Source organism: Pinus tabuliformis, chromosome 8 (genome assembly GCF_031772625.1).
Source record: "Pinus tabuliformis cultivar Carrire ecotype Pingquan chromosome 8, CPIR1, whole genome shotgun sequence".
Taxonomy (NCBI): Eukaryota; Viridiplantae; Streptophyta; class Pinopsida; order Pinales; family Pinaceae; genus Pinus; species Pinus tabuliformis.
The window spans coordinates 1,214,438,390-1,214,464,284 of record NC_142294.1 but is presented as its reverse complement, the minus strand read 5'-3'; the positions used below and the strand labels follow the sequence as shown (position 1 = coordinate 1,214,464,284).

Here is a 25,895-nt window from a genome sequence, read left to right as displayed (position 1 = left end):
ATTAATAACATCACTTTCAACATCAACCAAGGTGTTTTGTATCCATTTGGAGACTTTATTTTTATATACATGGTTTTTGAAAAGTTGTTAAGTGGTATAGGAATTTTAACTCTTTCTAACTCCTTTTCAACATTAAATGTAGTTAAGACAGTTTTTTCAATTGGAGCTATATCAGTTCACTGATTTAATGGTCGAATAATAGTTGTATGAGTTTCAACATCTTTGGTACGAGGTTCAATTGTTGGAGGTTCCTTAGGAGGTCTTCCAGGGCTGGGTCTAGGTCTAAGATCATATCTTTTGTTCAGCTATCCAATTAGGAACGTAGAGAAGGCATGGTATTTGGAAGCCTGTGAGGACTCTTGATCTTCTTAAACCTGATTTTGTTGTGAGAGAGGAATAATAGCGGTCTGAATAGAAGAAGTATTCATATTGTTAATGTCTTCAATGATAGTCATATTATTATCATTAGGCTATTGATCATCTATCAGTAAAGGAGTTGGAACTTGCTGATTATTACTAGGCCTTCGAAGAATTTGTAATTGTGGATTTATTTTGTATTGACCTTGATTTTGATTTTAAGGTCGAGTGACTGGTTTTACTGTTCTAGGTTGAGTATCAATCTTGGAAATTCTACTAGATAGATTTCTAAGATCACATATATTTTAGAATCTTCAGTTTTAGTCTTAGAGGAAGTAGAGGCCTCTTGACTAGATTTAAGTTTTCTTTGGGCCTTTTCCTCTTTAGCCTTTAAAGTGGTTGAGGCAACCCTATTTGCTTCCACCTCTATAGCATTAGTTTTCATGAACTCAAGAGTTATTGAAGTTCTTTCTCTTAACATTACAGAAAAATCATCTTCAAAGGCTTTGGAAAACCTAGATTTGGCTATTGCTACAGGGAGTTTACATTCAGGGGGCATCTTATGATAAAGTTTGTTGAACCTTTTGATAAAATCAGAGATAGGTTCACCAAAGTTTCTTTTAAAGCTCTTCAAACTCAGTCAAAAAGTAAAGAGCATCTTTCTTCACTCCTCATTGATTTTTGAATATATTTGTTAGCTCTTCCCAATTTCTAATGGAATTAGCAGGTAACTGCCTAAACCAAGTTCTCACATTTGCCTCAAGAGACTAAACAAGCAACCTCATGTAAACATTTTCTTATTCTATGTTCATGTTATCTACAAAGTCTAGAAATCCTTGTAGATGGTCCTCAGTTGAGGAACTGATTTCTCCATTATATCTAGGAAGGTGCTTTAAATATCCAGGGGGAATGCATCAAGGTTTTGAGGTAAGACTAAAGCTGCATATCTGGCCTGTACAATGGGTTGGAATTCCATAGTAGAAGGTGGTGTATGAGGTGTTTGTGTGGATGAAGAAGAAGAAGAAGAAGAATAAGGTGATAGAGAGGGTGTGTAACTATGTGGAGGTGAAGAAGGAGGAGATACAGGAGGAGAGGTCCTGAATGACTTTAAGGGAGTCTTAATAACTAACTTTTGGACCTGAGAATGAATATCCTCTTTTGTTTCAAAGAGTGGATTTGAATATATAGAAAAGGTCCCTTCAGGTTGTTTAGAAGTAGGAGATTCAAGTTGTTCAGAAGTGGAAGGGAATGAATAAGTAGTGGGGGATATAAAGTTTGTAGGATTGTGTTAAGGTAAATGAACACCTAGGTCAGACTCAGATTTAGGTGATCTTGGTGGAAGTGGGGGTTTTGGATGAGATTCAAGTGAATGAATAAGGAAATCTTATTTGAAATGAACTCCCCTATCTAAAAGTTTAGCAACCCTAGGTGATAAATGAGTCAAATCTAGATTAGATGGAATGTTACTATAGGGATCAAATTGTAATATATATTCAGTCTGCAAGGCTGAAGTAGAAGAAGATGGTTGATGTCTTCTTCTAGAATTGGCCTTTCTCACAAGTTTTTTGGATTTGACAGAGGACTAAATGTGTCAGATTCAGGATGGGATCTAGTGTGCTTAAAAGGTGCCAGTTTGGCATAGTGGAGTCTCCAGGTGAAGGATTTTGACCTATCTAGACCTTTAGTCACCTTAAAGGAATAAGATTTATATCGTTGACCCAGGAAAACTAATCAAATTTGAGTCCCCAACAATGATGCCAGATTGATGTTGTATCTCTGAGATGATAATGGTCAGCTATCATGCCAGGGCATCTAAGATATTTGTTTTTGGGGGTTTTGTTTTTAATTTTGGAGGACCAATGTATGAAACATATTTAAAACAATGATCCCTAACCTTTTTGAATAATACTAATATTTAAACAAAGGGCTGCTATTAAAATCCACACAGTGATTTAGCTTGTCTGGTGATGAGCAGAAATAGAAAGATGATGTGACTATTATAGTTTTCAAATAGAAAATTAAATAACCATAAGTAAGAAAACTTTCGAACAATGTTCAGAAAGTTTGAAAAAATATGCCAAAGATTACAAAGATACTGATGATTTTATGATTTAGAGGGAATTAATTAAACAAACAGTTTCTTATAATTCATTCTCTTTAAATATGATCACTTCAAAAAGCTTATAGGAGCAATTCAGACACAACTACTGCTACTTGGTTATCTTTGTAAAACTTAAGAATATGAAGAAAACACAGTGAATGAAAACTGGAAAAATTCAGAAAAATTGAGTACATTTAGTGCTTACAAATGTTTCTTCAAGGGTGCAACCCTTAATAACCCATGAAAGAGAGTTATGTATACAAGTTTAGATCTAATAAAATATCTTAGACAAATTTACAAAAATAGCTTAATACAAAATCAGGAAAATGAACTGATAGTAGATCTGTCACTATTTTGGTGTTGAACTGTTAATGATTGTTCCACAAAATTCTAGATGTTGTTGAGTTATTGATGATTGTGGCTGAGAATGCTGAATGTTGTTGATCCTCCTTTCAGTCAAGTAAATTAGTTAACTGTTCCCAGCGTTTCTTATCTGGGATGATAACTTAGTTACCCTTCTATAAACCTCATCCATTTCTGTATATTTAGTAAAAGTGGGTTTTACTAAAAATATATGTCTGATTTAATTTAGGATGAAAAATATATGTCTGAGTGCATTCAACACAAGCCTTGGTGTTACTGTACCCTTTATATTTGAAACTGAAGTTGCACTGGTCTTGACCTCTGTAAGCTTGCGGACATAATATTCAATAGGCATTAACTTATCATTTATCACAAATAAGGAGGGCAAACCCTTGTTGGTCAAGGGTTCTAGCATGCTGAAAAACGTTGGACAATGACATTAACACTGCTGCACTTTTCCTCCAACTGAAGAATGAGATTTTTCTTTGTAATAACCTTCTTTACTTCTAGTATGGATGATGTCCTGTCATCAATACCCAACTCTTGAAGCTCATAGCTGTCTTTAGAATTCAGAAACTTGATTATATCAGTAGCTATTTTTGGTTTGTCCTCAAGTTGATTTGAGATAGTTTCAATGGCTTCTTGAGCTTTTTCCAACAAGTATTTTTGATCAAAAAATATTTTGATATAAGGCCAAATATCTTTGATTGATTCAATGATATCTTCCCATATAATTTCCTTTACCAAACCCAGTGTATTTTCGAGGTAAGAGTCTTTGAATTCTTTCTGCAATACCTCGAATTGACCTTTTGCCCTCTACAACTCAGCTGCATGTGAATTGTCTGCAACTGCTTTCATGTGTTGTAGTGTCTTCAACTGATCCTACAATTTCTTGATTTCTTATGTCTGAATAGACAGGTTCTGAAAAGCTTCAGCAAGTTGTTCAGCTCCTTCTGCTGTACTTGTGGTTGCTACTGTAGATATAGAGACTGTTGTAAGAGGAACTACATCCATTGGAATATTGGCCTCTTTTCACAGCTTCTTCTTTCTCTTTGGCAAGCTTTTCCATTTGTTCCTCCATCTGTTTTATTTTTAGATTTTGTTCCATGATGAGCTTCATCATGTCATATTTGTGAGTCTCAGTTTCTTCAATTTCTTTAGTCATTGGGTCCTCTGAAGCTGGCAATTTGAACTGCTTCCTTAATGTTGAAATCTCAGTATTTTTCTTCTAGAAAATTTCTTCTGCAGCCTTTATATCAGAGGGATCATATCCCATCTTCAGCACCAGATCTTCCAAAGCTTTGATCTTGGTGCCTTTTTCCAATGAGGAAACCTTCTCAAGCTTGAGATGTGATTGTATATTAGCCAAGGTAACTTGCATCTTTGATAGACTCATGGCAGTGTTAGTTAAAGTTGAAGCAATCATTTGGCCAGTCTGTTTGTGCATCTCAATTTGGTCAATTGGATGTACATCTTTAACATTGAATTCAAAAGAGGTTTGCTTATGGTAATGTGCAATAGTTCTGGGCTATGGAATCTGAGCTTGTAAGAAAGCCATTTGCATCTTACCCTTTTTAGAGTCAAAGACTGAAAGAAGTCTGGCTTGAGAACTAGAAGAATGTTTCTAGAATTGAGAATACGTGTTTAACTTTAATTCTTCATTCTTCTTCTTAATTTCATTGAAGACATGAAAAATATCATCTTCTTTAACCTTTTGATTTCCTTCACTGATCTAAATCACCTGTTGTTCATGAGATGTGGTGGAATGAGTGGGAGACTAAGTAGACTGTCCACCAAATTGTGTGAAAAGAGATGTCTCTCCAAGTCCATCAAATGTTGTTTTCTGTGACTCAATAGTTGCATTGACCTTCAAAGAGAGCCTAGGTCTCTTCTTTCTATGTACAATTCTAAAACCTTGACTTGATGCTTCAGTTGTAGGGGATGACTGTTCTTCCCTTCCTCATTTGGTTGTCTTTTCCCGTGTAAGTGGAGTTTGTAAATTTGAAGTAGAAACTACCCATTCTTCATCTTCTTGAAGGGTGTTCTCCTTCCATTCTGATTGATTTTTGTATTGCTCAATTTCAGGCCTGGCTGTGTGATGATATGGAGTAAACTTATTTTCAACTCTGAGTCTAGAAATCACTCCCATTGAGTCATAAGACCAAGTGAAGCTGAGGCCAAACTTCATCTCCTTCAGTAACCTGTATGCTTCTTCTCCTGCTGCTCTAGTGTTACAGATGAATGGACCAACCTAAGCCTTTAGCTTAAATTGTGATTTCTTCTTTGCAGCCACAAAATGTACTTCATCTGCACTGAGCCTCTGCCTAATGTATTCTAATGCAAAAATTCTCATAGGGAGGTACTTAGGCAGCTTATAAGGTGGAAGTTCACAACCAAAGACTCTAATCTCTGTATAATTTTGGTAAAGATACCAATCTCTTGTTGTGGCTTGATCAACTAACTGTAAAACTTTTACAATTTCATCATTAACTCTTGGTTCTGGAGTGCTGCTCATAAGATTAATGGCTGGATGAACAAACAATTCTATGAACTGTTTATATGAAAATTCTTCTTTCTCCTTCATTCCCATAGAAGTCCAAAAGATCACTGATTGTTGGTTGCCTTCTTCATCTAGCTTCTGCAAAGTGAATGGAAACTTGTCTCCCTGAAAATAGATAAAAAGATATACAAGTACTGAAGCATACTTGAATACCTCTTTAGTATTGAACTGGATAAATTGTTCATGAATGGTCTCAGCTAGAAATTGACTAAGATTAAGACGAACAGTGGGTTTGGAACCAGCAGAAAAGATATACAAGAAACCAAAGATGGCTCATCTACATGTTGATTAGAATAGTAACCAAGAAGATAAGAGAGAATGGTGGTAATTTGGTAGGTTATGTTTGGGAATATAGATGAATCATAGGGAGGGTTTCTTTTAGTAGAGGGCTACCTACAACTAGGAAAAGTTATAGAGTTTGAGCTATTTTAGTGAAATCTAGATTTTGAGAGGCTTCTGTTAGGCTTTCATGAGAAAAATGATGGGTTGGCACAATAGTTGGGGCCTGCAGCATCTGTTTAATGGACTGACCATTTATGGAGCACATGATTTCCCCTATAGGTGAGATAATAGCTCTTTAAGTGGGGTGATAAGATGCATGCCATTTTCTGACCAATTCAGGTGCTCTGTGTATCTGAGGGAAGATGTAATGAAGAAGGTGGGAGTCCCAAAGTCCTATTTCATCTGTTTGATCAACTAATTTGTCCTCCATCCAGCAATAGATCTCAAACAAATCAAATTCGGACAAAGACCCATGGATTTTATAGTCTCTGTCAACCAGGGGAGTATGATGGAAGTCAACTTGTGGATAAATGAGAGGATTTGAAATTTATGCAACTTCCTTCCCCTTAGGAGGCATTATGGTAATTGAGTTGCAAGCTGAAAGTGACAAAAATGGGAAGAATTGGGCTGAAACATAGTGATAATAGAATAATAGTATAACTGAAAATAGATTAAGTGGACCTAGATGTTGACTTGCTTATGAACATAATGGAAAATTCGATTGAATGGTGAATTTGTTACTTTGGCTGCAAGCTACAAGTATCCAATGATCAATCGAGTTACATGAATGCATTATGTAACCATTTATTATGAAATAACAGGTTTATAAGGCATAAAAATGGAGCGGGTCTGTTAATCAACGGCTCAATTGGTATTAATTTCTCAACGGGACCGAGAAACAGATCTATGGAATATTTATTTGAAGGGGTGGTGAATTAAATGGATAATAGACAGATAGGTGGAAGCTGATTGGACAAAGGAAGTGATGTGGGAGCAGAGGTGATGGAGTGGACCGAAAACCGTGTTTGGGTGGTAAGAAGTTTGGGATTTTAAGTCCCGAATAACTAGGAGCAGGGGTTGTCAGTTTCGGACGGTAGTTTCCAAAATTGTTGACTTTGGAACCCCCCCGTTGATAACGTTCAGACGAAAAGGGATGGTTAGGAGCAATAAGGTCCGTTGGATCGAGGGAGATGCGCGGGATGGAAAGAAAATGAATGGAGTTTAATGAAGTGAGGAGGAAAGTGATGGTGGGGTCAAAAGTTATAATGAATGTGACAGGTGTGGGGCTTCTCGGCGAATGAATGGATAAAGTGTAAATATTACAAGATAACATTGAGATTTAGCAAATAATAGTTAATTTAAACCATTTGTTATATGCACATGTATCCAATTTTCAAAATTATGATAAAAATCCTATCATGCTCCAATTTCATTTCATTTATCTACTACGCTTAACTTTCCTAACATTTTTACAATCTTAGTCACCCGATTGCATTTGGACTAGAAAATCAACATTTTCCTTTTAATGATTAATTCACTTCTATCCCTTATTGCTTCCATTGGCTCAGATTAAACTGTTGAGCCAATTTTATTTTCTACCTATCAACAAACAATTTAAATCTAATCCAATCATGATTAAACTGTACAATTGGATTGTATGAACTAGTGTGGCATTTAAAAAATCTGTAAACAACTTTTATTTGCAAAAATAAAATTGACTAAGAGTAGTGGCATTTGGATTTGCAACACTTTCAGAATTTATTATTTTTTCTTTTCTTTCTAATCTAACATTTTATTTTTTGTGCCTTCCTTTTTTACGGCATCTACTGTAACATTTTATTTGATATGGACTTATTCATCCAACTATCCCTAACATTTTTTTGTCTCTTTATTCTTTTTGTCCATATCCTAACTTAAGATTTTCTCAAAATATATTTTTTAAATGCTAACTTACCAAAACCAAAAATTGCTACAACATGGCCACCATCATATCCCATCTTTTAATATTTGCTTTTCTTTTTTTTCACCAATCTGCTTGCAACTCATCCAACAATAGTGCTGCATGTCCTCTTATCCTAGTCACAATGTAATTGACCTTCTGGTCCTCCTCAACATTCTCATAATCAAAATACTTATCTAGAATGTTGATACAATCCAACAACTCTTCCACATTTAGGGTGCCATCATATAACGGCACTTCCATCTTTGGTCTAGACCTAACCTTGGTGACCAACTTAATCAATTGTTCTTCATGTTACTCTCTTCCTAAAGCTCTATCTATTTCTTCCTGAAAACTCATGTCCTCACTTTCGCTGATATCCCTTGTACGAAACTCTCTAGTAGTTTCCATGCCCTCCATTCTTTCCTAGATACATCTCAACTCCAATCTCCATTCATCGTCCATTTCAATCCTTTCTCAACCTCCCCTTCTAGGCAACATACTAGCAACATGATTCTTGTCAACTTCACAAATTCTATTTATAGGTACAGGCTTCTTTTAGAGCTCAGTGGCACGCTCGGATACCACAATTAATGCCTCGGTCACATGATTAATTTTCTTCCCTCTTTTTGTTAACACACAATATTTTTTTTTTAGAATACCTTCAGACACTCTCCGACCTTTAGACACTCTCGGCCCTTCAGACGCTCTCTCCCTACAATTTCCATGAGGGAAAACCCCTTCGGTCCCCTTTTCCTTTCTTCAAGAAATTTCAATAATTCCTTAAAGACAGTGGCCCACACGTGAATTTCAAAGTATACATGATTTCGGGGTAGGGGTTGAAACCTTTTGTTATTCCCAATGCAACGTTGCTCTCAAAGAGATATAAGACTGGAGGAAATCTTAAATCCAATTAATTCATGGAATATTTACTTCATTTTGCATAAAACGCTATATTCATTAGCCTTTCTTTAGTTCCGTTTAGGAAATTTCTAAAGTTACATAAGATCTTAAATGCACTTAATCCATCAGATATTTATTTGATTTTGCATTAAAAAACCATATTTATCATCCTTTAGATATATATCTAGTCATCTCCTTTCTTTATATATATTCCTATTAAATATTCTATTAAAAAGTGATTGATAATTTTTTTGAATTAAAAATTAAAATCAAAGAATCAAAGATATATATTCTAGTCATCTTTTTTTTAATATCTCCTTTATATATAGTCCTATTAAACTGATAGGCAAAGTGATTGATAATTTTTTTGAATTAAAAATTAAAATCAAAGAATCAAAGATATATATTCTAGTCATCTTTTTTTTTAATATCTCCTTTATATATACTCCTATTAAACTGATAGACATATTCTATTAAAAAGTGATTGATAATTTTTTTTAATTAAAAATTAAAATCAAATAATAATAATAAAATGTTAGTATTGTCTACTTTACTTTTATATATTTTAGTTATCTCCTTTTTAATGTATGTGGAATATTTTAATAGTCTCCACTTCTGCATATTCTAGTCATCTCCATGGCCTTTTCGTATACATCAATAAATTTACCCTTCAGCCTCCATGTTTACATCAATGATGAGATTTTGAATATCAATTTTATAACAACCTTAAATTTTTAGGTTATCATTATATTTTCGCTACCATTTTCTATTACTAAGAATTCTTGCATTAGCTTCGATTAGTTAGTGTCCCAAATATCATTGCTGGTCCATTGCGTATGGCTTCACTACACGTAAGTCATCGTATGGGACCGAGAAATCTACTACGGAGTCTTTAGGTGACTCGCTAGAAAAATAAGTTTCGCATCAACTTTGATTTCTTAGTGCCACACCAGAGAGGTAAGCGTCTGAACACATTGACATTTTTGAAGCAAGTTGCAATGCATCACGCTGAAAACATGAGACAATTGACAGTACCCCTTTATGCGTCAGAATTTATTTGCGTCTCCACATTAAACAAAAAATTCAAAAACATACCATGTTATAAGTTGATTCTAATTTCAACGTCATGGAATTGCATTGTGTTGCAGTGGTGGTTACACCACATCACCAAACTATTGTGAACATTAGGTTTGCCAATCGGTTGATACCACTAATAAGTGTACTGACAAAAGTGAAATCTATTAGCGGAGTTATATTCATGCAGCACAAGATGAGGATCATGATTTTATTATGAGTCATCCAATAAGTTGCGTGCACTATTACAATTTTAATTCGTGTATAATATTATAGTTTTATGGGCATGTTATGTGTTATTTATGTTGATATGATTAAAATAGAATAAAAGTAGCATAACAGCTTATTATTACGAAGAAAGAATATATTAATTGAAATCCAAAAAAAACAAAATGCTGAAACCGGGAAATTTGTGAGTAAATATTTGTCATTTAATTCACAAATATTTGCAAATGCGTTAAATATGATGCACTGAAATGCTTAAAGCTTTTAGAAAAACTAAAAACCTGTATTCTATTCTTCATTTACCTATTTTGAAATGAAATAATGAAACATATTTGAAACTAAAGATAATAATAAATTAACACACAGAAATACAAAAATAATATTTAATATTAAAAAAAATTTCATATAAATTAAGATGTTTAGGATTGAAAAATATTCTACATAATTTAATTTAAATAAATTTTTCTAAAAAATGATAATTTGATTAGCTATGTCAATAATATAAGCTTTTGTAAATTTTGAAGTTCCACCTTTAAATAGTCTCTAATTTACTTTATAATCTTTGAGTGAGGGTAACAGATAGCCCAGTCACCCAGACCTTTAAATACAAAAAAAAAAAAAAGTTACTTATCCATTCCCCTGAAAACAAAGAAATAAAAAACTTATTCATTTTCCCATTCTTCTATATACCATAGCAAAATACAACTCAACAAATATTTTTTTATTTAATCAACTTACACATTGGGCAATCTTAACAATACAACAATTAAACTAGAAATAAAAGATGTATATATTGATCTAATATACATAGAATACAAGAAACAGACAAAAATATCATATTAATTTATATATATATCTATCTATCTATATATGTATATATTATTTTTATAAAATAAAAGTTATAAATTTATTGATAAATAATAATATTATTTTATAAAATAATTACATATTTATAAAATGAAAATAAAGTTTTAAAATAATCATATATTTACAAAATCTCACTAATACAGTTCTAAAATAATCATATGTTTATAAAATCTCAATAAAAACAAAAATAATATTTGTTAGAAGTAATGTTTCCATGTCATGTATAGTTGACATTGTGAATCTCTAGGCATCATTTTAAAAATTGTTGATTCTTATGTTATGTTGACATTGTGAATCTCTAGGCATCATTTTAAAATTTGTTGATTCTTATGTTATGAGAAGGAATTATGATCTAGATTCGTCAAACTTTGTGATGTATATCCTATATATTTACAACTATTATGAAAAATACAAATATTAAGTAATTTGTGTATGTTATAAAGTGCTTTTTATTTTTCTAACAAAATTAGACTAATTCATAATAAAAAAATAAATTCACACAAGTTAAGAAAAACTACTGATGGTAAAATCTTTGCTTCTTTGTACCTACATACAGAACAAGAATGGCCTTATCTTGATGACCTCTTTCTCTCTTTTGACAAATACGGTCATATTATCACTATCATATAAATATGTATCCGTTATAGGAGCCATTATATTTCTTATATAATACAATACAACTTTTTTCGTTCTGAAAAGAAAAACTACTATTATAATTTTTTCATATAACTAAAAAATGTGATAATAATGTAAGGATGCTTGTTCTTTATTAAAATACTATAATGTTCCCGAAAGAAACTAATCAAGATTACGGTTTTAGTTCATTTGTATGCTAGAAACTACAACAGAAAGGACGGCCTTGTCAATAAGTATGACAAAATAATTTAGATATCTTCGTATGAAAAGAATGAATCAACAAATACTATTTCAAAAAAATTTCATGATCCAACATTTAGAATGTTAAGAAAAAGACAATCTCAAGAGGTGCACGGAAAATAGATATAATTGTGTTGCACAAAAATACTACACATGCCAAGGCCAATGTTAATCATGAAAGGAAATCTTGGATTAATGACACATAAATACCTTTTAATAAAACTAGCTTGGGCCAAAACGATCACTTAAGCTAAAGGCTTATCTTTGGAAAAACTTGCATTGGACCTAGTTAAAATACTACACATGCCAAGGCCAATGTTAATCATGAAAGGAAATCTTGGATTAATGACACATAAATACCTTTTAATAAAACTAGCTTGGGCCAAAACAATCACTTAAGCTAAAGGCTTATCTTTGGAAAAACTTGCATGGGACCTAGTTAAAATACTACACATGCCAAGGCCAATGTTAAACATGAAAGGAAATATTGGATTAACGACAAATAAATACCTTTTAATAAAACTAGCTTGGAACTAGCTTGGGCCAAAACAATCACTTAAGCTAAAGGCTTATCTTTGGAAAAACTTGCATGGGACCTAGTTAAAATACTACACATGCCAAGGCCAATGTTAATCATGAAAGGAAATATTGGATTAACGACAAATAAATACCTTTTAATAAAACTAGCTTGGGCCAAAACGATCACTTAAGCTAAAGCTTATCTTTGGAAAAACTTGCATTTGACCTAGTTAAAAGAATAAAACGTGGCCTAGGAAACACATCATTATCATGTACCATAAACATGGATTTATTTTATCTCATTAATAAACTAATAAAATGAAATTTCAATACCAATGCATTTTGGGAATTCCCAAAATGCGAGAAAGGCACTCTCATTTATACCCATTGCAGTATTGGCATTTTTGTATAAAAGAGAAAATAATAATCATCACAAAACAGCGTTTGTTTTGTTTTTTATATAGAAGATTGAGAAAGCTTTCATAAACAACTTTATGTTCTGGAACTTATATGTATATTATGTTTTATTGGTATGTATTTAATTAATAATTAATATAATTATAATAACTGTTAATAGAAGTTTATTTTAATCTGGGATTTATTAAATATAAAAGATTAAATTTTTTATGAAGTAAATATTTTTTGAGTAAAAATTTTGAGAAAATGTTTGTATCTCAAGAGATTTGATTCCTCTAAATATATGATAAATCCTAAATTAAGATAGATCTATGTTTATCTTAATAATACTATTTGTATTTATATAATTTTTATATATTTCTTTTATTTTTAATTTTATTAAAATTCAGATCATACATTTAGTTAGATACATATGCACTAGTCATTTTTGAGAAATATTATTGTATGTATTAACTTTTTGTATGTTTTAAAATTAAAATTTAATGTACACTTTAGAAATATTATGGTTACAAATATAAATCATGATTATTTTATATTTTTTATATATATGTTACATACATATATTCTTATTTCTAATTATATGTGCATTAATCAAATAAACATAAAATTTTGAAATATCATGATTATTAATACGAATTATTATAGTTTTGAATTTGAATTATTATTTTTCAATTTAATATTTTATTATATATAAAATAAAATATCATTATAACATTTCTTCCATAATAAGTTATAAACCCCTCTCTACCAAAAATAAATTTAATTCACAAATAATATTATTTAAAAATTAATAAATTTTAATATAAACTTTTATTAATTTTAAATCAAAATTATTAATTACGCGTAACTAAAACACTAACATAAATGATTAATAAATAAATTTATTTCACAAATAAATGTATTTTAAAATTAATAACTTTTCACATAAACATCCCGTCAATTTTAAATAAGATCCGTATAATTAATAAGATTAATTATATGTAACCATATAAATTATCAACAAAATGTCAAGGCAAGATAAACGTTGTTGTCAATCGGTTTTAGACAACTATACCCTATTATACATTACACTAGGTATTGGAGTGACGATATTATAAGTGAATCATGAATTTTTAAAGTCCCTTGGTTACCACTGCGAAAAACTAGCACTTTTATTTTGGCGGTTGATAATGAACCCACCAAAGTCAACCCTGGTCGCTGCCATACATTTGTTGAAGATTGAATGCCTATGCTAGTTAAGATTCAGTTACCACTTTCTTTTTTAATGTTCTATATTTTTAAAATGGATATGGAAACTTAATAAAGTTAGGGAAAATATAAGCTTAAAAAAAATAAGAAGTAATAAGTTTGTAGTTATTTAAATAGAAGTGTAAGCATTTTGGATCCAATGAAGCATTAAACCTTATAATGTTTTTTATATTATTATTTTATATTAATTTATACTTATACATATTTCTATTATATAGTAATTATTAAATAATTTTGAACAAAGTATATCATCAACAATTATTATTATTAAAACTAATATAAATTCATTTTAGATACATATTTAACATGAGTAGAATTTAATGTTTTCATGTGTAAATTTTTCAAGAGTAGAGATTATTTAAATGTTTTGTATAATTTTTTTTTCTAGATTTTTTTAAAATTTTTATTTTAGTTGATAAAGCAAAATTTCAATTTTGATGACAGATTCAATTTTGATGGCGGACATCCCTACACATCATACTGAATTGTAATCCAAAATCTATTAATGGATCCATCTTAACATCCTATCCTAAGTTTAAGTGTTTTAATTCGTCTTAACATCCTACCTCAGGTTTGCACTCGGAGAGTTTTAATTTGTTTTTAATTCCATAAATCCATGTTAAGATAGATATATGCTTAGTGTTACTATTAAATGTGAATAACCTGTATTAGTTTTGCTATGGGTTTCTCATTTAGATTTAGCAAGAGCTCTGGAATCAGTGGATCCAGAGCACATAAATGGGTCCACTGATCATAATAACAACGGCATGAGCGTTCTTCAACAACATGTGGCGTTTTTCGATAAAGACAATGACGGAATTATTTATCCTTGTGATACATACAAAGGTAGATCATTTTACATCTGATTTCTTCCACTCTTTCCCACTTTCCAGTAAAGTTCAGCTCTGTTATTGTGCCTGATGTATGCGATGGTGTGTACGCGACCAGATATTTCTCACGCAGTTGGGGTTGTCAGCAGGTACATGGCAAATCCGGGTAAAGAACACTGGTCAGTGGAATGGGTGCTTCGGTATTTGAGAGGCACAAGTAGTTATTGTATTTCTTACAATAAGAGTAGTGAATTTGTTTGCCGATATGTTGATTCCGATTTTACAGGTGATTTGGATAAGAGAAGATCAACTTCAGGGTACGTCTTTACTCTTGCAGGTGGAGCTATAAGCTGGATGTCAAAGCTACAGAATATTGTTGCTTTGTCAACTACTGAAGCAGAATACATTGCTGCTTCTCATGCTTGCAAAGAGGCGGTTTGGTTGAAAGGTTTGCTTGGTGAGTTTGGTAGGTTACAGGATAACATCAGGTTACTTTGTGACAGTCAAAGTGCAATACATTTGGCTAAGAATCCGGCCTATCATAGTAAGTCAAAGCATATTCCAATCAAATATCATTTTGTAAGACAGGTTATCACTGAAAGGGGAGTTTCTCTTGAAAAGGTGCATACAAAGGAGAACTGTGCAGACATGTTCACGAAACCAGTTTTGTTGGAGAAGCTACGCTGGTGTTTGGCTTCTCTTGGCTTGCAGAAAAGATAAAATAATAATAACAGGGCATCAGGCGAATTGTTGTCAAGGTGGAGATTGTTGAGATTTTCTGTTTGGGATGAAATAGGCAAAAATCTCTGAAGGTGACAACAATAGGAATTCAGGTCCTAGATTAAGTCCAGGTTGTTGGGAGGGAGTTAATGCATCCTATATTTGATGTGAGGGAATTAATGAGGCTGTTAGATTCTCTAGGCATGCAACCATTCGGATGTTTGCTAAGAGAGTGTGAGGATTTCATGATGTAATCTCCTAATTTGATTAATAAATTCCTGATGCCTATGTTTGGTGGACGTAGCCCAGATTGGTTGGGTGAACCACGTTAAAAATTGTCTCCTATGTGCTTGATTGTTCTGCTGTGTTAATTCTGTGTTTTAATTGATTTAGTGTGCCTCTGAATTCCAACATTAACATCCTACCTCAGCTTTGCACTTGGAGAGTTTTAATTTGTTGTTAATTCCATAAATCCATCGTTAAGATAGATATATGGTTAGTGTTACTATTAAATGTGAATAACCTGTATTAGTTTTGCTATGGGTTTCTCATCTAGATTTAGCAAGAGCTCTGGAATCAGTGGATCCAGAGCACATAAATGGGTCCACTGATCATAATAACAACGGCATGAGCGTTCTTCAACAACATGTGGCGTTTTTCGATAAAGACAATGACGGAATTATTTATCCTTGTGATACATACAAAGGTAGATCATTTTACATCTGATTTCTTCCACTCTTTCCCACTTTCCAGTAAAGTTCAGCTCTGTTATTGTGCCTCACATACCAGCCTGCTGGTTCTTTCTAAGTTTACAGGCGGTACTAATTTGCTTTATTCTGCCTTTACCACTGAACTGGACAGCCTTACTTTAGAAATTTAATGCCTGATTAGAGGAATGGCTTTAATTTATATGTCCGTCTAGTTATCGCTTGCTTTTGTAGCAGAATTGAGCTTGAATTTGAACTTGCAGGCTTTCGTGCCATAGGGTTTAACGTACCCATTTCGCTTTTCTTTGCGGTTGTTGTCAACGTAGCCTTCGGCTACTATACTCTTCCTGTAAGTATATTGCTGAAAGTAAGTTGACCCTCAAAGGCTCGCATGTTGTTAGAGATAGGTAATTATTTTTGCATAGATAAAGTTGAATTTAGTGCGGGGTTGTAGTTTAAATTATTTTAAGCAACGAAAAGGTTTAAATATTTTTTAGCCAATTCATTATAATCATCAAATTTTGTGTAATCAAAATCAAGAGTTTAAATACCTCTCAGCTTATTCATTGTAATCATCAAATGATGAATGGTAAAGGTTATTATTTGTAAATTAGTTATATTATTTTATACATTACCTTTATAATCATCAAATTTTATGTGATCAAAATCCAAAAAATTTAAATACAATGTAATTATCAAATGATGAATGGTAAAGGTTATTGTATTGTAAATTATTTATATTATTTTATACATTACCCTTGCCGTTCCAACGCATGTATTATATATTTGACTAATGACATTTCATTATATAGTTTTTCTCTGACCCAGTATTGATGTTCGGTGGTCAGGGATGGATACCATCACTGAAATTTCCTATATACGTTGAAAACATCCACAGAGCAAAGCATGGAAGCGACACACAGAGCTATGACACTGAAGGGAGGTTCGATCCTGCCAAGTTTGATGCCATCTTCAGCAAATACGCTATAAAACATCAAGACAAACTCACATTCCGGGAGATCCAGTGCATGCTTAAAGGAAATAGGAATTCAAATGACCCTATTGGATGGTAAGCTCCAGTATCACGGTTTCTTTCCTTTCCATTTCATTTTTTTCCCCTGTACCCGTGAAGGGTGAAAATAATCTGATTTATCACATTTGAGCTGCCCCAGGTTGGTAGCTGAGCTGGAATGGCTCCCCCTGTATTTCATCGCCAAGAACAAGCATGGTCTTTTGGAGAAAGAAACCATAAGAAGATTGTTCGACGGCAGCCTGTTTGAAACATTGGCAAAACAAAATTCATGTCGCAAAAGGCGCTAAACGTCTAATAGCAAAGTAATATAATGTAGGAACAAGACAATAAAGGCAGGTTGTTTGCACAGGACGAAGGGACAACGAAATGCCTCTACCAAGTTGATAACTAAAACAAGGACAAGAAATAAAATAGTAATTACTGGTGTGGCTCGGAAGATAGCAATGTTCCAAACTTCTTGGAAATTGGTAATTGTTGACAACGAAACAGACATATGTTGCAAGTGTGGCTGCTAGATATTGGTATAAGTTATAGAAATAAACGTGTGTGCTTATCGAACTACTTGGATGGATTGGCATCAACGTTCAAAATTGAATCCTTCTTGGCCTTTCCTTAGGCTCATGGCCCTTCTTGGAAGGGCTAAAAAAAAAAATTACGGTTAGAAAAAAATTTAAAATATCAAAATCACTCTTGAATTACAAATTTTTATATTTCAAAAAAAGAAATGTTTTTAATAACCTGTCAATACTTTTTTAAGTTTATGATAATTTCGAGTCTTTACTAGTGCACAAATCACTCTCATTGGTGATGGTTTCGTAGAAGAAATCAGTCAAAGTCCAAATGACCTCATACAATTTAATAGTTATGTCATGATTTGGGGATGTTTCCTTGAGGCCCCCAACTTACGCCAACATGATGCAACTTGCAACAATAAGACATGCAACAGTCATGGTACTATTACACCTAGCACAGGGCGCAGAGCACATTGAATAACCATTCAACAACTATGCGCGTGCTCTCGCTCCTCCGTTATTATCCTTTAGTGCTCTTTCCCTGCATCCATTTTTTCCATTTTCATTTGAATTGCAACCCATCATCCACAAAAGGAAAGTTATCGTTCGACGCTAGACTATAAGGTATTTTTCATTATCCTCCTCATATCCTCATTGACATTTGGTTTTTCATTCTATGGATTCTTTAATGCAACACTCCTTGAAGTAATTACAGCCTTCGTGGTCACACAATGTATCCTAGGAACCATAGAATCCACAACCCAGGAAATCAACATTGTGGCTAGATACCCTGAATGCAACTGCTTGCCATCCTTCCATTCCAGGCATGGGTGGTCAAGTTGTTTTCTACATTGTTAATGGTGCAAATATTTATTGTCATAATTATATGAATCTACCAACTATGAAAAGAATATCTATCTTATATCGAGGGTATTGGACTCCACAACTATAACACTCTCATTCAAACTCTTTCTTATTTTGCTTCGTTTCTTAAATCCATACATATTTCTTGTCCAAGTACCATTTTTCATGAAGTGTTTGTTCTCTATCATAAAGCTACAAGTTTCCTTGAATGTTACAAAACATAGTTCAACAAATCAATGAATAATCTATCAAGAAATCTATAGTCAAATTCTATGGCATCTTGCTAAGGTTGAATTTTTTCTTTCGCAATATTGCTAAGGGATTTTTAATTTATGTATTTACTTATTCTATTTTATTTATTTATTTAATGGTGTAAATCTTGAAAAATGTCTCCTGTTGGTCATCCTAAGAAGGATAAAATGCAACAATCAATTGTTGAATCATTTGGTCTTACACAACATTTTAATCAACCATGTAATATTTAAAATGAAGTTGATGCTCATCTACATGAATATGATGAATCAAATAGTGTAGAGCTTGTTGAAATAGAAAACCTATCAAAGAAACACAAAATAATATTCAAATCTAAATGGAATACAAGGTTTCCATGGGCTTATGTCTTAAAACATTTAATGGTAATGAAAGGATAAAATGTTCTTGATGTGTTAAATTTAAAAGCGAGACTCCATTTTCAAAAGAGGGAACTACCACTCTTCAAGTTAGTTGTATAAGTGGCCATGAAAAATCAAAAGCTCAATTTTTGTTTAACAACTTTTGGAGGGAAAAATCGATTGAAGCAATATTCCAATCACTAAACATGTAGAACTAATGGTAAATGTTGGGAAGGAGAAAAATTATATCAATGATTGAAAACATGTATTTTGTTGCTATGCATTATTTATCTTTAGAAATGTATAAGCCAATATGTGACTTGAATCGGTATAAATGCACTCTACGCATGCTTCTAACAGATGAATTTTCTGCATACACAAATACTACACCAAGAAAATATTTTGTTCAAGTTGCTAAAGAGGTGTATTGGAACAGTCTAAAAGAGAAGATTTTACATAGGTCATTTTACTCAATTTCAGTTGATGGAAGCACTGATCAAATTATGGAACACCAATTGATTGTTTATATTACATATTTTATGAATGGAGGAAGAGGTCAATGTTTAAAAAAGTTTATATGTTTACTTCAAATAAATGATGGAATAGCTCAATGTATGTATGATCTAGTGAGAACTCTTTTAGCATAAATGGATTTATATTTGATGAAGTTTGTTGGTTTTGGTTCAGATGGTGCATCTTCCATGAGCGGTATTCATGAAGGTTTATCTCCTAAAATTTGTATGCTCTTGATTTATTAGTTATCCAATGCATAGCTCATAGGGAACCATTAACAATCAATGAGGCTTCATCTCATTTTCTAGACTTGCAATATATTAACAAATTTGAAACAAATTTTATTTATGGCTTGGAAAATCAACTAAAGGACATGGAAAATTGAGATAGCTAATATATACATTTCAAATCACTAAGTTAGTGGTCTTACAAATTCATCAAATTAGGCGGCTCTCAAGAGGAAATGTCATGGAAAGACTTGTTAAACTCATGCATTATTTGTTAAGATTGGGAGTTAGGGGAGAAAAAAATGTATGAGTTGGAAACAATATTTCAAGTACAAATTTGCATCCATATATTTCGAGACATGCTTGTTGAATTAAATAAGTTGAATCAAAATTTCGAAGAGGATCATGTTGATATTACATATATTGTCACTACTTTAGATGTTTCTATTAGCATGCTTCGTAAATGATTTTTGGAAAGCATTTTTGGTGTAGATGCAGTGCATATGTCTTCTTTTTTAGTTAAAGCATAAAGAGGAACCCTTGAATTTGCAGATAGCACAGGTATGGTACATTTACATCCATTGAGGTTCGAAAGTTTTCCAAAGATGAAAATATTCGGGGCTACTATATGATTGTATTTTTTTGGGAAAATGTTTTATTGTAAAGGTGATTAAATCTTTAGATAGGAGATTCATAGATTTACATGTATTTAATGTGACTAATTTTTTCACTTCTCAACATTATTATGAAGAAGTGAATGATATAGACTACCCAACAAAAAGATAGTTGAAATGTTTATGTGAAAAAATTAGCGTTGGGCAATCATCTATTGTGGATACTGCTAGATGTTTGGGTGAAATGAATGAATTTATTTGTGCTATTTGTAAATCATGCCCTAAAAAGCACATGTATGGCATGAGACCTATGTGGAGAAGAACATGAATGGTTTGAATACTTTCCATATTTGATGCAATTATGGCAAGCTATTCTTGCTATCCCAAAAACCACATTAGTGTGTGAAAGAGGCTTCTGAAAATTAAATAGGATAAAAAATGATGATAGATAAAGACTTTCATTGGAGACACTAGATATGTGAATGTTTCTATCTCTAAGTGCACATAATGCTCTAAATGAGGTAATTGGAATGCTACTTATGATGTATGGAAATAAATTAAAACTAGAAATTCATTTCCATTGGGAAAATATATTTATATTTTCAATTATTTAAGTCCAAATACTTTTGAAGATCATTGAATGAATAGAAGAAACATATGTTTACCCTTTTTTAATGGAATTTGAGAAATTTTCCTGTTTATTTACTAGTTATACTGAGATTTTATAGTGTTTTATTGAAGCTACTCTTTAAATTTTAAATATTTTAAAGTTTTAGAATGATACTATTTCATTATGGAACTTTTTTGAGGGGCTTATTTAATATATACTTTTCAGTAGAAGTGATTTTTTTTTATAACCTTTCATCCTTGAAGGGTTAGATGAATATATGCCCTTTCAAATAAAATTAAGAGTAGACCTTCAAATTTGATCACTGATTGACATATTCGTTTACATATCTACATCTAGATGTCAAACACATTGGATCAATGTTTTCCTCGTAAAATTTATATTTTATTTATGATAAAATAGAATAAAAGTTTGAGTTTTATAAAATTGGAGAAGGCTAAAAGTGGCTTAAAAATTTATAAAATAAAACTCTGAGAGTGAGAAAAAAATTGATCCCAAAAGGATACAAACACAATGGATGAGTATATTTGTTTCTGTTTATAATTATATTTGTAAATTTACATTTTTATTATTGGTGTTGAATGAAATATTTTATATTTTAATGTGATTTTATTTTAATGTTTATACAGTTGAGATATTTCTTTTAGATAAAAATAAAATATTTATTAAAAACAATATGTAATATATATATATATATAAAATTTGTTTTAATAAAAAGCAATATTAATATTACAACTTTTATTTATCTATATATATAATAATTATAATAATTTGTTTTAATAAAAAATAATATTAATATTACAATTTATTATATTATAGAAAAGATCTCTGGTTTCTTTTGCGCTTTTAACACACGATTTAATTTTAATGAAATCATTATTGATTCTTTCCGCATATAATTTTGAAAAATATATTAAAATGTTTTTCTTCAAAGATATTTTTGTGAAAATCAAATGTCTCTATCTATTAAAAAAAAGTGTTTTTTTTTGGAGGAGTACTCATTGTCGAAGTTTGATCAATGTAAAGGGACCTATTTCACTTGAATTACAATCACGCTTGCAATAGTAGTATTCATGTAATTTACAATACTATCAACAAGTCGGCCTGGTTTCTTTTGTGGGATCGGAATTTGATAAAGACATATTTTACTAACACAACCACATTAATAAATGTGGTTGATATAGATAGTAGGCATCAATTTAATATATGCTATATTATAAATTTAATATCCTAAATTAATATATTAATATTAAATTAATATATCTAATATTGTTAATTATATTTGTTAATATAATATTGTTACTTATTTAAATAATAAATAATTCATTTTATTATTAAATAGTTAATTCATTCATTATTAATAATTAAATATAAATAAATAATCCATTAATTACTAATAAATAACTCATTAATTATTAATAAATAATTCAAAATTAAATGCTAAAATAAGCACGGTTGACCATGATTGACCATGGTTGATATTATAAACCCAAGAGATTGTTATTATAAACCCAAGGGATTTGACCCTAGTTGACCATGGTTGACCATGATGGGCGATGGTTCACAATGGTTGATTTTCATATTGAGACAATTTGTGTCAAAATGTGACATTGGACCAAGTTTGACCATGGTTGTCACGATGTGATGTTGGACCATGAGACAATCTTTGACGCAATGTGACCATGGTTGATTTTCATATTGAGACAATCTCTGTCGAAATGCAAAATTTGACCATGTTTGACCATGGTTGACCATGGTTGGCTATGATTGACCATGGTAGATATTATAAACCAAAGGGAATAATAAACCCAAGAAATTGATATTATAAACCAAAGGGATTAATATTAAAACCCCACAGGATTATCAACCTAATTGAATAAGATTAAACCCAAGGGACTAATATTATAAACCCAAGGTATATAAACCCTAAGATAAATATTGTAAACGCTAAAATAAACATGGTTGACCATGATTCACCATGGTTGAATATGATTTACCATGGTTGAATATGATTGATATTACAAATCCAAGGGATTGTTATTATGAACCCAAGGGAATAATAAACCCAAGGAATTAATATTAAAACCCCAAGGGATTATGAACCGAAGGGAATATTATTAAACCCAAAGGACTAATATTATAAACCCAAGGTATATAAACCATAAGATAAATATTGTAAACACTAAAAAAAACATGTTTGATCTTCATATAGAGACAATCCTTGTGACAATGCGATGTTGGACCATGGTTGACCATGCTTAACAATGGTTGATTTCCATATCAAGACAATTTTTGTCACAATGTGACGTTCAACCATGGTTGATCATGATTGACCATGGATGACCATGTTTGACTTTATAAAACATGGTTGACCGTGCTTGACCAAGGTTGACCATGATTGACCATGATTATCATATTGAGACAATCTTTGTCATAATGCAACATTGGACCAGGGTTGAGACAATAATTGATTTTCATATTGAAACAATATTTGTCACAATGTGACATTAGCTAATGGTTGACCACAATTGATTTTATGAAACATGGTTGACCTTCGTTGAAAAATATTAAACCAAAGGGACTAATATTATAAAGCTAAGATATATAAACCTTAAGATAATTATTATAAACACTAAAATAAACATGGCTGACCATGGTTGACCATGTTTGATTTTCATATTGAGATAATACTTATCACAATGTGACATTGGACTATGGTTGACCATGATTGATTTTCAAATCAAGAGAATCTTTGTTACAATACGACATTGGACCCTAGTTGATCATTGCTGACCATGATTGACAATTGTTCAAGATGGTTGATTTTCATATTGAGACAATCCGTGTCACAATGCGACTTTGGACCAAGGTTGAGCATGGTTCTTACAATATGACGTTTGACCATAGGGACTAATATTATAAACCCAAGGTATATAAACCCTAAGATAAATATTGTAAACACTAAAATAAACATGGTTCACCATGATTCACCATGATTGGCTATAATTGACCATGGTTGACCATGATTCATACTATAAACCCAAGGGATTGTTATTTTAAATCCAAGGGAATAATAAAATTGTTAAGTCCCTATACTACTAGTGTAACCCCTTATTTTTATTAGTACAACCCGCTTATTATATTGTTGTGCCCATGTAGTCCCCATATTGTTATTATTGTGCCCGATAGAAGCCCACTATTGTTATTATTGTGCCCTTGAATTATTATTTTTATATCGGATTTGATTATATTATGACCCATTAGACTCCTATATATAGAAATGAGGTGTTGTCATTTGTATCATCCAAGAATTGTTAATTTGTGTAATGTAAAGGAGGTTCCCCCCTCAAAGGGGCTTATTTTGAAGGTGTTTATCTATCTTTTCTATCTTTTTGTGAGCAGGTTTCATAACATTTGGTATTAGAGCTTTGAATTCTAGGGTTTCTCTGCTCCAAACAGGTCATCGTGGAATTTTCGCTATAATGTTTTTTCTAGATCTGAAATTACAAAGTTACAATCGTTTCAAGATTGAGCTCCTAAAATCAAGAAAAGGCAATATGAGGAAGTTTGATGGCAAGGATCCATTAAATTGGATACTACAGATGGAGCAATATTTTGATCTACATGAGGTGCAACTGTTACAAAAGGTACATATTGCATCTTCATATTTAGAACCAGATCAATTTTTATGGTATAAAGGGCTTTGTTCTTGTAAACCATTTGTTACGTGGTCAATTGTCACGGAGGAAATGATAGCACATTATGAGGATACAAAGAGAAACACCTTCTTTAGCCAATTGATAAATCTCAAACAAAAGGGTTCAGTGGCAGAGCACATTGAGGACTTTCAAAAATTGAATATAAGGGTAAATGATATTCTAGAGAAGCAAAGGATTGATGTCTTCATAGGGACTTTAAAGGATAACATTAAACATGAGGTTCGTCTTTGGAAACCTGAATCATTGGAGAAGGCATTCAGGTTGGCAAGAAAAATTGAAAGATAAATTACGGAAACAAAGAATCCCACCACTCATGACTATAATTATGGAAGTGTTTTTTCTTCTAGCCTTCCACAACCTACAAGTTTTACACCACAACAATTGGAAGAAAAAAGAGAAAAAGGGCTTTGTTACAATTGTGATAGAAAATACACTAAAGGTCATAAGTGTGTTGAGAAGAAATTATTTTATATAGATTTTGAAGAGGAGGAAGAAAATGATCAAGAAAAATAAAAAAAAGAGGATATACACCAAAAACCATCCCCAAAGAAAGAAGAAATGAATCCGACCATATCTTGTAAAGAATTGGCAAGAATTGCCACTTCTCAAACTTTAAAGATAGAAGGACATATCAAGAAGAAAAAGGTCCAAGAAGTGAAAGATCACATCGAGAAAGAAGAAATGAATCCAACCATATCTTGTAATTCATTGGCCGGAATTACCACTCCTCAAACTATAAAGATAGACGGACATATCAAGAAGAAAAATGTTCAAGAAGTGAAAGATCACATTGAGCATCAAGAAATGAATCCGACCATATCTGTAATGCATTGGAAGAAATTACCACTCCTCAAACTCTCAAGATAGAAGGACATATCAAGAATAAAAAGATTCAAGGAGTGAAAGATCAAATCGAGAATCAACAAAATGTTCTCCAACTTTTAAGGGATAACACCATTTTGGTGCAGAATTGAATGAAACAACAGACATATCAACATCGTAGTGAAAGAAGTTTTGATGTAGGCGATAGATTATTTTTACGGCTACATCTCAAGAAAGATATTTATGAGAAGGAAATGTTGGCAATACTACATGCACTTAAGAAATGGCGACCTTACCTAATGGGAAGACACTTCAAGGTAAAAGTGGATCATGATAGTCTTAAATACTTTTTAGAACAAAGGTT

General features: G+C 31.9%; 1 pseudogene; it reads left to right on the top strand.

The window, feature by feature from the left end:
- Window positions 1-17,327, top strand: part of LOC149239752 (putative peroxygenase 3) — a 30,410-nt pseudogene extending 13,083 nt beyond the window's left edge.
- Window positions 17,328-25,895: the final 8,568 nt, after the last annotated feature.